The sequence below is a fragment of the Delphinapterus leucas genome, chromosome 18 (assembly GCF_059928025.1).
Source record: "Delphinapterus leucas isolate spDelLeu-1000000601 "Yukka" chromosome 18, BTC_Dleu_Yukka2, whole genome shotgun sequence".
In the NCBI taxonomy this organism is placed as follows: Eukaryota; Metazoa; Chordata; class Mammalia; order Artiodactyla; family Monodontidae; genus Delphinapterus; species Delphinapterus leucas.
The window spans coordinates 74,333,111-74,346,488 of NC_143146.1; the positions used below are offsets into that span (position 1 = coordinate 74,333,111).

General features: G+C 41.1%; 1 long non-coding RNA gene across 2 annotated transcripts in view; it reads left to right on the plus strand.

Moving 5' to 3' along the window:
* Nucleotides 1–13,378, plus strand: part of LOC149746883 (uncharacterized) — a 61,041-nt gene that overhangs the window by 38,323 nt on the left and 9,340 nt on the right. For both annotated transcript variants that reach the window (XR_016388749.1, XR_016388750.1), the window contains exon 2: nucleotides 8,947–9,089. This is a non-coding gene — a long non-coding RNA (uncharacterized LOC149746883). The remainder of the gene's footprint in view (nucleotides 1–8,946; nucleotides 9,090–13,378) is intronic.

Below are 13,378 nucleotides of genomic sequence, written 5' to 3' on the forward strand. Positions count from 1 at the left end.
CTGCTTCCTTTTTCTTTTAGTCTATTGAGCTATTGTTAATTCTTTTCCTCCCACACAAAAATGATCACACTCATGTTCCCTTCATGGTTTCCAGTAGAAACCATACTTATTTTCCAGAACATTTCTCCATTTTTTCTTTGCCCTAAAGCACAAGCATTAAGTCAGAAATGGTTCCAGATTCATAAACAAAGGTTTGTGACTTTCATAAGACAACAATGACTAAGTTCTTCACTAAATCGGAATGAGATTCTGAGTCATAGTTTTAATTTTGCTTGTTGAACTATTGGTGTTACTGCTCTAAGAGTTTTTACATCAATTAAAACAAAAGTAACCAGAAAAGGATGTCCATATAGGGGAGAGGCTAAGTAAACAAGAGAATGATCCATACCAAACAGCCAAGAACACTGAATAGCTATTAAAAAGTGTAGCCATGGGGCTTCCCTGGTGGCGCAGTGGTTGAGAATTTGCCTGCTAATGCAGGGGACACGGGTTCGAGCCCTGGTCTGGGAAGGTCCCACATGCTGCGGAGCAACTGGGTCTGTGAGCCACAATTACTGAGCCTGCGCATCTGGAGCCTGTGCTCCGCAACAAGAGAGGCCGCCATGGTGAGAGGCCCACGCACCGCGGTGAAGAGTGGCCCCCACTTGCCACAACTAGAGAAAGCCCTCATGCAGAAACGAAGACGCAACACAGCAAAACTAAATAATAAATTAATAAACTCCTACCCCGAACATCTTCTTTAAAAAAAAAAAAAAGGACAGGAAAGGACCAAGGGATCACAACATGCATAGGGTGCAGAAACTGGGGGCACCTAGGTGGACATCCTTTGAGTGGAGGAGATCCAGGCATCTTGATTGACGGCTCCACCAGACTGCATCTGTTAGGGGAAACGTAGCTCCTCCAAAGCAAATTGGCGATGCTGTCACCGGATTCAGGGTGATACCAAAACAGCAAAACAACACATGACCACCATGCCCTCTTAAAAAAAAAAAAAAAAAGTGTAGCCATGAAAATTGTTAAATTTTTTAAAAAATCAAATTACGTAACCTGATCTCACTTTTGTAGGCATAGAAGTACATGTGTATGTGTAGGTGCTCAAAATGCACAGAAAGGAGCCTGGGGAATTGCACAGGGAGCACTTACTGTGGGTGGCACACACTAGGGAGTGGGAGTGTGGAGTTAGGGGGAGGTATGTTTCCTGGATTACTTCTTTGTCACCGGATCTATCACAAGAAGAGTATATCACATCTGTAATATATATGTGTGCACGTACATACAAACATGCACGAGTAAGTATGTATGTACATAAAGGAGAACAGTAACTTCAAATTTATTTCACTCCCATAGTGCTCATATAGTGGTAGTACCACTCTCGGAGGCTGGAAACTGTTCCTCCTCTTCAGCTGATGGACTTCGGGAGCCTTTGTCTCTCCTGTACTGCAATGACTCCCGCTTTGAATGCAGATTAGCATCACTCAGGAGCCAGGCCACATTCTGGGCCAGTTAAGTCAGGATCTCTTCGAGTGAGACCGGCTCCAGCATTTTACAAGGCTCCCGGGGTAATTTCAGTGCAAGACCAAAGTTGAGAACTACTGCCTTCCTCTGTAAACCCCTCAAGGGTAGGGTCTGTGTCTGGTTTTGTCCTCAAAGCACCTAAGTTAGTGACTTACGTTGATATAATGAAGAGATCTGGACCCTCCAATATTCTCAGAGGGAGAAAAAAATCATAACAACCAGGAACTGACTAACATGTTAGAACCGTCTAAAGCACACAGATTCACAGTAACCAACAGAGAGCATCACACTTATACAGATGCCCTCAGGGTCAGCTGACCGCTTGGATATGCATCTTTTTGTGTATACACACACGCGTGTGCGCGCGCACACACACACACACACACACACACACACACACACACACACACCCTGTGCTGGGTTTCTAGCCCGTCCCTGAATTTGGGGCAGCGCTTCTTTGGCCAGGTCATAGCCCAGTAGGGGAAAGTGAAAGCCCTCAACCAGCTGTGCCCTTTGTTGATGTCAGCAAGAAGAAGATTGTAAAATGAATCTCTAAATCTCCATTGAGCAGAAGGCCACCTTGGAAGGACCCTCGTCCTCCTCATGACTGCATCCCATTTTTCCTGAGACATTTCCTAATCGTGCCCGGCTTTTCCTTGGAACTCATTAACACATACTCATGAAAAGAGAACTTTGAAAATTTGAAATTCTTCTGAAATATTTTGGGTTTTGTCTTGCATGTGGTGCCAAAGGCCTCTTCTTCCCCCAGCACAGCTGGTGCTGCTGGCTTTGGCGGCCACATCTAAAACTCTGTAGCTTTAAATGTTATTGATCCTTGGCCCACCAGGCCTGTTAAAAGGAGTTAACATGAGGGCAGAGGGTCCATTTTTATTGGGTAGCACACCTGGAATTATCCATACTTGATACAGTGCTCTGAGCAGCCATGTGGTTACATTAATTGTCTAGCTGTCAGTCTCCTGACGACAAGATTTCAGGGGCAGAATGTCTGGTGTATGAGTGGATTATAATTCCATTATAAATATCCCTGCTAATATATTCATGAGGCACTTTTTAAAATAATTTATATAACACTCTCAAGTTACCTTGTGTCTTTATTTAATTGGCACTTGATGCTTGTAATATTGCTCCATTTTCAAATCTTCTTAGGGTTCTATTGCTTTTTTTTTTAACAGTTATTTACTTATTTGGCTGCGCCGGGTCTTAGTCGTCACGTGCAGGATCTTTAGTTGCAGCATCTTTAGTTGCGGCATGCGGAATCCTTAGTTGTGGCATGTGGGATGCAGTTCCCCAACCAGAGATCGAACCCGGGCCCCTGCATTGAGAGCTCGGAGTCTTAGCCACTGGACCACCAGGGAAGTCCCTTAGGGTGCTATTGTTTTTTTAAAAATTCCCATCAGGTCACAGTATCACAACAGATTTTGTGAAATCATATCACTTGCTGAACCTCTAAAATGTATGAGCTTATGTATTTTAAAATCAAGAAACTCCCCAATTATTTGGAACAGTATCTGCCTTTTACATTATTTAGGAGCACGTATATTTTTATGAGTTTACAATTCCAAACATAGGAAAAATAGTGGTCTTAAATCTCAGTATTCTGGAGGAAAACTACATTAAATCAGCCACGTGGAGTATTTCCTCTGTAACCGCGCGAAAGTTGCAAACTTTTCCTCAAGACGGAAACTAAACTTGAGAGAAAACCATGGCTCCCTTTGGCACATCTCCTCTTAGGGCGGCATCTTCTGAGCCACCTCCACCAGCTGGCGTCCCCTCACCCGGCCACACAAGTGTGTTTGTTCATATCAACTCCTGCACATGATTTGCATCATTTAATACATATATTTCCTGCTTTTTTCATTCATTTGATACTCTATTCATGGTTGGAGTGGTTTCTTGCATAGTAACTGCTTATGGAAACTTGTGCTAAAACACAGGTTTTCCCTTTTCCTCCTGGTTCTCTCAGAGGCTCTGCCTTTCTAGAAGCCACTGTCCATCAGCATCCAGCCCATCCCTCCCTTCCCACCCTGCAGTGGTTTCCCTTTCTGGCTTCACAAATCCTGGGAGAGGCTGGATGGGAATCAGCATCAGTGTCCCAGGAGAAATCCCCACACCCAAGGACGGGTCAGGACCACGGCAGCAACACACATGTGGTGGCCCCCTTCTCTTCTTAGAATAAAGACATCACTCAATAAGCACCAGATAAGTAAAGGAAGGAAGAGTAAGCCAACAGCTAATCATGACTTTGCCTTTGTGGCCACAATTTTATGTGTCTGATCAGCCCCACTTCTCTGTTGGTTCTGAAGCTAAGGCAGCTCCTCTTTCATGTCCCTACTTCTCCTTCAAGGGAAACGAAAGGATCCAAGATGATTATTTGCTCACCTGAGCCAGACATTTTGCTTATGGCACCTGCGTTCATTCTCAGCACTGCTCTACCTCCAGAGGGAAGCAGTAAGGCTGAGAGAGGTCAAACGCTTTCCTAAAGCCATCCAGGAAGTACGTGGCAGAGCCAGGATTCAGCCCAGATGCATTTGATTCCAAAGACCACATCCCTCCCCTCTATCAGCTCAAGTCACTAAAGGGGGAAATGCAGTGAGTGTGCCAGCCTTAAACCTGCATGTTAAATGAAGGTTTAACTAACAGGCAGCCTAGTAAGAGTTACCAGTACAATTCACAATGCTCTGCAATAAACCATCTTTAATGCTTGTATTACACAGGCAAAAATAAAATTAAATCAGAGTTTTAGTTGTTCAGTATTTTACTTTCAATTATGGTTTGTTTTCTTTCCTTTTTCAATGCTCAAATTTTCCCTAATTGTAACTAAGGGTAAAGGAATCAGCATTTACTCTGCCTTTTTAGGAGCTGAAGTTCCTCCCCAGTTCATGAAAGAAAGTTCTTCTTTACCAAAGAATACCAGATAACAAAAGTAGAAGAAATGATAGAATTAGGAAATCATCATTTTGCAACTCCCTATGAAATAACTCATTCAGGCAAGAACCATCAATGAATGCTACAACCACTGGGTAAAGTTGTGGGGAGATGGAAGAATCTTTGGTCATGACCAAAGTACCACCCCATACCTGACTTGCCAATTTTTACTTTTACCAAGAAAAGCCCTTGTGCTCAACAGCTCAACCAAGGGAGCAAACTTGGCATCCCTAACAATGGTACACCTGGCATTGAGCCTCCTGATATGATGCAACAGGAAGTACTCCATATCACCTATGGAGTATTTTCTCCACCTACAGAGTGTTTAACCTGCACTTAACGAAGTCTCTAGTCCTAATTTCAATGCACAGAAAATTCAATAGCTAGGGCATCAAGGTAATGACATGACAAGGAGGCAATTAGGCATGCGGGACGTTCTACAAGACAAACAGCCTCGTCTCTTCAGAAAATCCTTATGATAGTGGAAAGCAGATCAATGGTTGCCTGGGACCAGGGGCAGAAGGGGAATGGCTGCAGCGGGGCACAAAGGAGTTTTTCAGGATGATAGAAATCTGTATCTTCATTGGGGTGCTGGTTACATTGATGCATCTGTCAAAATGTATGAACATACACTTGAAATGACTGCAATTTACTAAATTTAAATTATACCTCAATACAGTTGATTTTAAAAACAAAAGCAAAATATCAGTGTCACACAAAAAAGTGAGACAACTGGTCCATATTTAAATAGACTAAAGAGCCATTTTAACCAGATACAATAAGAGAAACTTGGTAAATCTGGGCTTGGAAAAAAAAAGAAAGAAAAACCAAGACACTTTGGGAATAACTAGGGGAATTTAAACATGGACTGGCTACTAGACCGTATTGAAGACTTCTGAAAATTTCTTATGGTTGTGTAGGACAATATTCTCATGATTAGAAGATGATTGTTGAAATGCATAGAAGTGACCTGCCTGTAACTTAATTTCTATACTCAAAGATATATGTGGATATGTGGAATGATAAATCAAATATAGCAAAAAGTTATCAATAGTTGAATTTGGTAGTGGAAGTTCGTTGACAGTCATTGTACTAGTCTTTCAACGATTCTGTACTTTTGACATTTTAAATTATGAAAATGTGGGGAATGGCAAATGCCATCTGAGTGGTGATGGCCCCTGTGGTTTGCAGTCAGTCTTCAGAAATTTTGGCTGCTTGGTGAGATGTTTTTCATATCAAGAAGTCACCCCATTTCCATTGCTTCTCCTGAAGGCTCCCCAGGGAGCCTTTTATGGAGGATTCTGTGACCTGGAAAGACTTGGGTCTCCTCCTACTGGGTCACATTATTGCTGGGAAAATATGGGTGAATGGTTATGTTATTATTTAAATAAATATTTCAATAAGACTAAAAAGAAAAGATAAATTCACTCCTGGAGTTTCTTCATGAGAGAGGAGAGGATAGAAAAACATAGGTTAAGGAGCTTTTAGTACTTATTTAAAGTTGAATGGGAATATATGTAATATGTACTTGAAGGTGTGAGTTCTTCTAAAACTTCAACTAAACTATGTGATTACTAGGTTTCTACCTGTTTACGATGGTGATGTTTATGATGTTACTTTGGCTAAGGAAAGTGATCACTATCTAAATTCTCCTCCTCCCAGAAAGTCTAGCTCAAATTGTTTCTCCTGCACAGTCTTTCTAAGCTAACGCAACCTATGCCAATTGCCCCCTCTCCCAGATTGTCCTCTGTCTCACCCTGTGAATCCTTAGTCACCCAGTAGATTATCTAAATAGCTTTTGCACGTTTGCATCCTCTCCCCCCAAAGCCAGGACTGGGTTTGATTGGGATACCCAGCCCTGATTCTCCCAACATATCTGTTCCCACCTCACATATCCATCCATACTGTGAGTGCTTTGAGGGCAGAGGCCATGGCTAAGGCCATGGCAGAGGCCATTTCCAGTGCCCTGCAGAGGGCCTGGTCCATAAATATTTGACAAGTGAGCAATCACTTTCTTCCCATCCCTACTATGGTCCAGCGCACAAGGCAAGGCATGGAAGAGTTTCCCCTTTAAAGTTTCCTTGTTGAATGTACCAATTTACCTGGAATCACGAGATTTGAGTGACAAAATCTCTCTCTGTCTCTGCCTCTTCTCATTTTCTCTTCACCCTTGGAACTCAGCCATCATATTGGCAAGAATCTCAGGCCACACAGAGAGGCCACAAGTACAGTCTCCAGCAGATGGCCGTAGCCGAAACGCCAGTCAACAGCCAGCATCAACCACCAGACATGTGTATAAGTGAGCCTTGAGATGATCTAGCCTTTGTCTTTCAGCTGAGACCCCACACATGCCCACTATTCCCTGTCCAAATTCCTGACCCACAGAATCTGTGAGCGTAATAAATAGTTGTTTTATGGGGAAATAGGATACACAGCCACACTAAGTGGAACATTTTCTTCTCTACTTCTCATCCTTCTCTACTTCATCTAAAAACAGGAGTACCTCGGGTAGGATTACCAAATAAGTTACAGGATGTCCAATAAAATCTGAATTTCAGATAAACAGCAAATGATTTTTAAAATTATAAGTATGTCCCAAATTTTTCATGGAACATACCCTAAAAGAAAGTATTTATTGTTTATCTGAAATTCAAATTTAACTGGGCATCTTCTATTTTATTTGCTAAATCTAGTAACCGTAACCTCCGGTCTCCACCCTAGATCCTCCTCTATCTACACTCACTACTTAAGTGAGTTTATCCAGTCCAGTCCACATCCTGACAACTCTCAAATTTATATTTGCAATTCACAACTCTGCACTAAGCTCACACTGAGACATCTAGCTGCCCACTTGATAATTCCGCTTTCATAAACTCATAGTCATCTCAACCTAAACAGAATTGTTGATTGCAACCTCTACCCGCCCACCCAGTCTTAAGCCACTCTGTCTTCCTCGTCTCAGTGAGAGACACCGATATCAACCCAGGTGTTCAAGCCCTGAGCTGAGAGTCAGCCTTGACTCCTCCCTGTCCTGGACTGTGTACCCAATCAATCAACATATTTCCAACCTGTGTGTGTCTCCATCTGTCCACTACATCCCCTCTGGGTCAAGCCCCTCTGGATCAAGCCCCTCTGGATCCCCTCTGGATCAAGCCCCTCTGGATCCCCTCTGGATCAAGCCATACTCTTCTCTCTCTTGAATAACTTTCCTGGCTACTAAGTGACCTTCCTGCTTCCCTCTTGCTTCTCTGTAACTCTCCAGAATGCAATCTGTACACAGTAGCCAGAAAGATCTTTTAAAAGACAGATCGTGTAACTCGCCTACTAGCAGCTCTCCAACTGACCCTCACTGCACTAAAAATAAAATGCAAATATCCTGCAAGACGCTTCCTGATGTAGTTTGTACACCACTCTTACAGCAGTTCACTGACCTTTCTGCTCCTCAAACATGCTAAGCTTCTTCCTCCCTTAAGACCCTTGGAATGTTCTGCCTAAAGGTCTGCACGTGGCCGCTCACCCGTTATTTGTACCTCAGATCTCACATCACTTCCTCATTAGGCCCCCTCCCCCGCCTCCCCTGACCCACACCCCTCTGGTGGCCATCAGCCTGGGGTATTTCCACCCCATGCAACCCCTCCTATGTCCCCTTTCTGTTTTGCCTGAACATCCTTTACTGTCTTTTCACTTTCGACCTTTCTTCTTTGAAAATAGCACAGAGCCAGATTCTATTAATTTCTTATTAGTATTAATTTGTTAATCTGCTCATTAGCATATAATTTAATATATGGTTTAACCGCCCACATTTATTGCAATAGCTCATTACAGGGAGTTATTTCTACCAGATAAATCTTAGTTTTCTATTTATCGTGCATTTTTCATGCTTCTTTTTGCTCATTTCCTACCTGCTGTATATTTTTTTATTCTCTTAGTTTCTTCTTTTAGTTTGAAAATTATACACTTTATTATCTTAGAGGTTACCATTAAAACTCTAAACTGTGTGTACTCAACAAAAACCTGGAGTTAATATATTACTCTTCCCAGAGAACAAAGCAAGACTCTCATAATCCTTGCATGCTATACACCACCAGTCATGCTATTAATGTGTTTTTTTTTAATTTTATTTATTTATTTATTTTTGGCTGCATTGGGGTCTTCGTTGCTGCGCGTGGGCTTTCTCTAGTTGTGGCGAGCGGGGGCTACTCTTTGTTGTGGTGCGCAGGCTCTAGGAGTGCGGGCTTCAGTAGTTGTGGCACGCAGGCTCCATAGTTGTGGTTCGTGGGCTCTAGAACACAGGCTCAGTAGTTGTGGCACATGGGCTTAGTTGCTTCGCGGCATGTGAGATCTTCCTGGACCAGGGCTCAAACCCGTGTCCCCTGCATTGGCAGGCGGATTCGTAACCGCTGGGCCACCAGGGAAGCCAATGATGTGTATTATTTAATTCCAACTTATTAAAACTCCTTGAATTTGCTTTCTTGTGTTTTACAGCTAGCACTACTTTGGATTTTCCAACATGCTGACTAGTTTCTTTGCCTGTCTTCACTTATGGTCTCCAACTCATTCCTTCCGGTCCTGTTTTCTTCTGCTGAAAAACATCCTTCAGTCGCTCTTCCACTGAGGTTTTGTGAGAGGTAAGCTCTCGTGGTCTCTATGACTAAAATGTTTTTATTGCACCTTAGATCTTGGGTATAATTTGTGGGTAAGGAATTCTTTTCCCTCAGCAGTTTGGAGGTGTCATTCAGGTAGCTGCTGTCATCCGTTACTGCTAAGTCCGCTGTCAAAGTATCAATGCTTTTTAGGCACATGACTTTCTACTGGTTTTGAAGATTTTCTCTAGGCTGCTGATGTTGTCGTTCTGTTCTGCTGTGTCTGTGTGAGGACATATTCGTATCTATTCTGCTTAAGACTCGGTGTGTCCCTTCAATCTAAATGCTCATCTTTTGTTTTTCTTTTTATTACTGTGACTCTACCCTACATTCAAAGGAGTGCATGGACTGTACACATACAGATGTAAGCGCAGTAAAATAAACACCTGTGGATCCACCAACAAACTTAGGAGACAGAGTTTCACCAATGTCTCAGAAGCCCTTGTGTGCCCTCCCCTGACCACACTCCCTTCCTCCCTCCAAGAGGTGCCCGTACACGTAACTTTTATATCAATAATTCCCTTGTTTTTCTTGAAGGGTCTACCACAATTGTATGAGTTTCTACCCAACATGTTGTTTAATTTTGCCTGTTATTCTACTCTATATTACTAGAATCATATATTCTCTGTACTTCTGTGACTTACTGTTTTGTTTTGTTTTTTACATCTTTATTAGAGTATAATTGCTTTACAATGGTGTGTTAGTTTCTGCTTTATAACAAAGTGAATCAGTTATACATATACATATGTTACCATATCTCTTCCCTCTTGCGTCTCCCTCCCTCCCACCCTCCCTATCCCACCCCTCTAGGTGGTCACAAAGCACCGAGCTGATCTCCCTGTGCTATGCGGCTGCTTCCCACTAGCTATCTACCTTACGTTTGGTAGTGTATATATGTCCATGCCTCTCTCTCGCCCTGTCACAGCTCACCCTTCCCCCTCCCCCTATCCTCAAGTCCATTCTCTAGTAGGTCTGTGTCTTTATTCCTGTCTTACCCCTAGGTTCTTCATGACATTTTTTTTCTTAAATTCCATATATATGTGTTAGCATAAGGTATTTGTTTTTCTCTTTCTGACTTACTTCACTCTGTATGACAGACTCTAGGTGCATCCACCTCACTACAAATGACTCAATTACATTTCTTTTTATGGCTGAGTAATATTCCATTGTATATATGTGCCACATCTTCTTTATCCATTCATCTGATGATGGACACTTAGGTTGTTTCCATCTCTGGGCTACTGTAAATAGAGCTGCAATGAACATTTTGGTACATGACTCTTTTTGAATTATGGTTTTCTCAGGGTATATGCCCAGTAGTGGCATTGCTGGGTCATATGGTAGTTCTATTTGTAGTTTTTTAAGGAACCTCCATACTGTTCTCCATAGTGGCTGTACCAATTCACATTCCCACCAGCAGTGCAAGAGTGTTCCCTTTTCTCCACACCCTCTCCAGCATTTATTGTTTCTAGGTTTTTTGATGATGGCCATTCTGACTGGTGTGAGATGATATCTCATTGTAGTTTTGATTTGCATTTCTCTAATGATTAATGATGTTGAGCATTCTTTCATGTGTTTGTTGGAAATCTGTATATCTTCTTTGGAGAAATGTCTATTTAGGTCTTCTGCCCATTTTTGGATTGGGTTGTTTGTTTTTTTCTTATTGAGCTGCTTGTAAATTTTGGAGATTAATCCTTTGTCAGTTGCTTCACTTGCAAATATTTTCTCCCATTCTGAGGGTTGTCTTTTGGTCTTGTTTATGGTTTCCTTTGCTGTGCAAAAGCTTTGAAGTTTCATTAGGTCCCATTTGTTTATTTTTGTTTTTATTTCCATTTCTCTAGGAGGTGGGTCAAAAAGGATCTTGCTGTGATTTATGTCATAGAGTGTTCTGCCTATGTTTTCCTCTACGAGTTTGATAGTTTCTGGCCTTACATTTAGGTCTTTAATCCATTTTGATCTTATTTTTGTGTATGGTGTTAGGGAGTGATCTAATCTCATACTTTTATATGTAGCTGTCCAGTTTTCCCAGCACCACTTATTGAAGGGGCTGTCCTTTCTCCACTGTACATTCCTGCCTCCTTTATCAAAGATAAGGTGACCATATGCGTGTGGGTTTATCTCTGGGCTGTGACTTACTGTTGTCATTCAGCATTATGCTTTTGAGATACATTCTTATTAATACATGCAGCTGTAGTTCACTTATTTTAAATTACTGTAGAGTATTCCATTATATAAATATACCAGGAAATAAATATTTATGGAGTGAACGGATATGTGAATAAATAAATTTACCATTACACACAGCCCCATTCTGATGACTGAATTTTGCTCTGAACATCAATTTTTGAAGGAGGCAAAGATTTCTTAAACAAAACACAAAAACTTTGATAATAAAGGAGCTGGAAAGTAGTAAAATGAAGACACCTATTCATCAAAAGACATTATCAGCAGAGTAAAAACAGAACCTGCATATTGGAAGAAGCATTTGCAATACATGCTCAACAAAGGACTCACATTTTGAATAGGAAAAAAAAACAAAAAACTCCTTCAAATTGATAAGAAAAAGAATATTCAGTAGAAATAATGAACAAAAGACTTGAACAAACTTGACAAAAGGGGGTATCCAAATGGCCAATAAACATCTGAAAAGTACTCAACTTCGTTAGTCACCAGGGAAATGCAAACTAAAATGCTAATGTGATGCCATAATACACCTAACAAAACAGCTAAAACAGCTAAAATGAAAAACACTAAATATTGCAAGGATATAGCGCAACTCAGCCTCCCACATACTTCTGGTGGGGCTGTAAATTTGCAAAACCATTTTGGAAAACTGAACATAAACTGAATGAAACCTTAACATATGTTTACTCTACAATCCAGCAATTCTACTACTAGGTAGAGAATCAACAAAAATGTAAACTTATTACTTTCAATGCAATCTTAATCAAAGTGCCAGAAGGTTATTTTGTGGATATCAACAAACCAATTCTAAAGTTTATATGGAGAGGCAAAAGACCTAGAATAGCCGACACGATGTTCAAGGAGAACAACAAAATTGGAGGATTGACACGATCCAGCTTTAAGACTTACTACAAAGCTACAGTAATCAAAATACTGTGCTATTGGTGAAAGACTAGACAAACAGATCAATGGAACAAAATGGAGAGCCCAGAGACCCCCACAACTACAGTCAACTGACCTTTGAAAAAGGAGCAAAGGCAATTCAATGCAGAAAAGATAGTCTTTTCAACAAATGGTGCTGGAACAACTGGACATCCACATGTAAAACAAACAAACAAAGAATCTAAACCCAGACCTTATACCCTTCACAAAAATTATCTCAAAATGGATCATATACCTAAATGTAAAATGCAAAACTATGAAACTCCTAGAAGATAGCAAAGGAGAGAATCTAGATGACCTTGGGTTTGGCAGTGACTTATAACAGATACAACACCAAACGCATAATCCATGAAAGAAAAGAATTGGTAAGTTGAACTTCATTAAAATTTAAAACTTCTGCTCTATGAAAGATGAGAGGATAAGCCATAAACTTGGAGGAAATAATTGCAAAACACATGTCTAATAAAGAACTGATATCCAATGTATGCAAAGAACTCTTAAAACTAAATGATAAGAAAACAAAAAACCTGAATTTAAATTGAGCAAAAGGGAATTCCCTGGAGGTCCAGTGATTACCACTTGGCACTTCTGCTGCCAGGGGTCCGGGTTTGATCCCTGGTGGGGGAACTATCCCACAAGCCACACGGCTGGCCAAAAAAAATTGAGCAAAAGATCTGCACGGACACCTCACCAAAGAAGATATATAGATGGCAAATAAACATACGAAAATATGATCAACATCACAGCCATTAGGAACTTGCAAATTAAAACAACAATGAAATATCACTGCATACTATTAGAATGCCTAAAACCTAAACCACTGACAACACCAAATGCTGACAAGGATGTGGAGCAACAGGAACTCTCACTCATTGCCGATGAGAATGCAAAATGCTAACAGCAACTTTGGAAGACAGTCTGGCGGTTTCCTATAAAACTAAACATACTCTACTACAAGATCCAGCGATTTCACCCTTTGGTATTTACTCGAAGGAGTTGAAAACTATGTCCACACAAAAACCTGCACACAGATGCTTATAGCAGCTTTATTCATAATTGCCAAAACTTGGAAGCAACCAAGATGCCCCTCAGTAGGTGAATGAATAAACTGTGGTCCATCATGACATTTATTCAGCAATAAAAAGAAA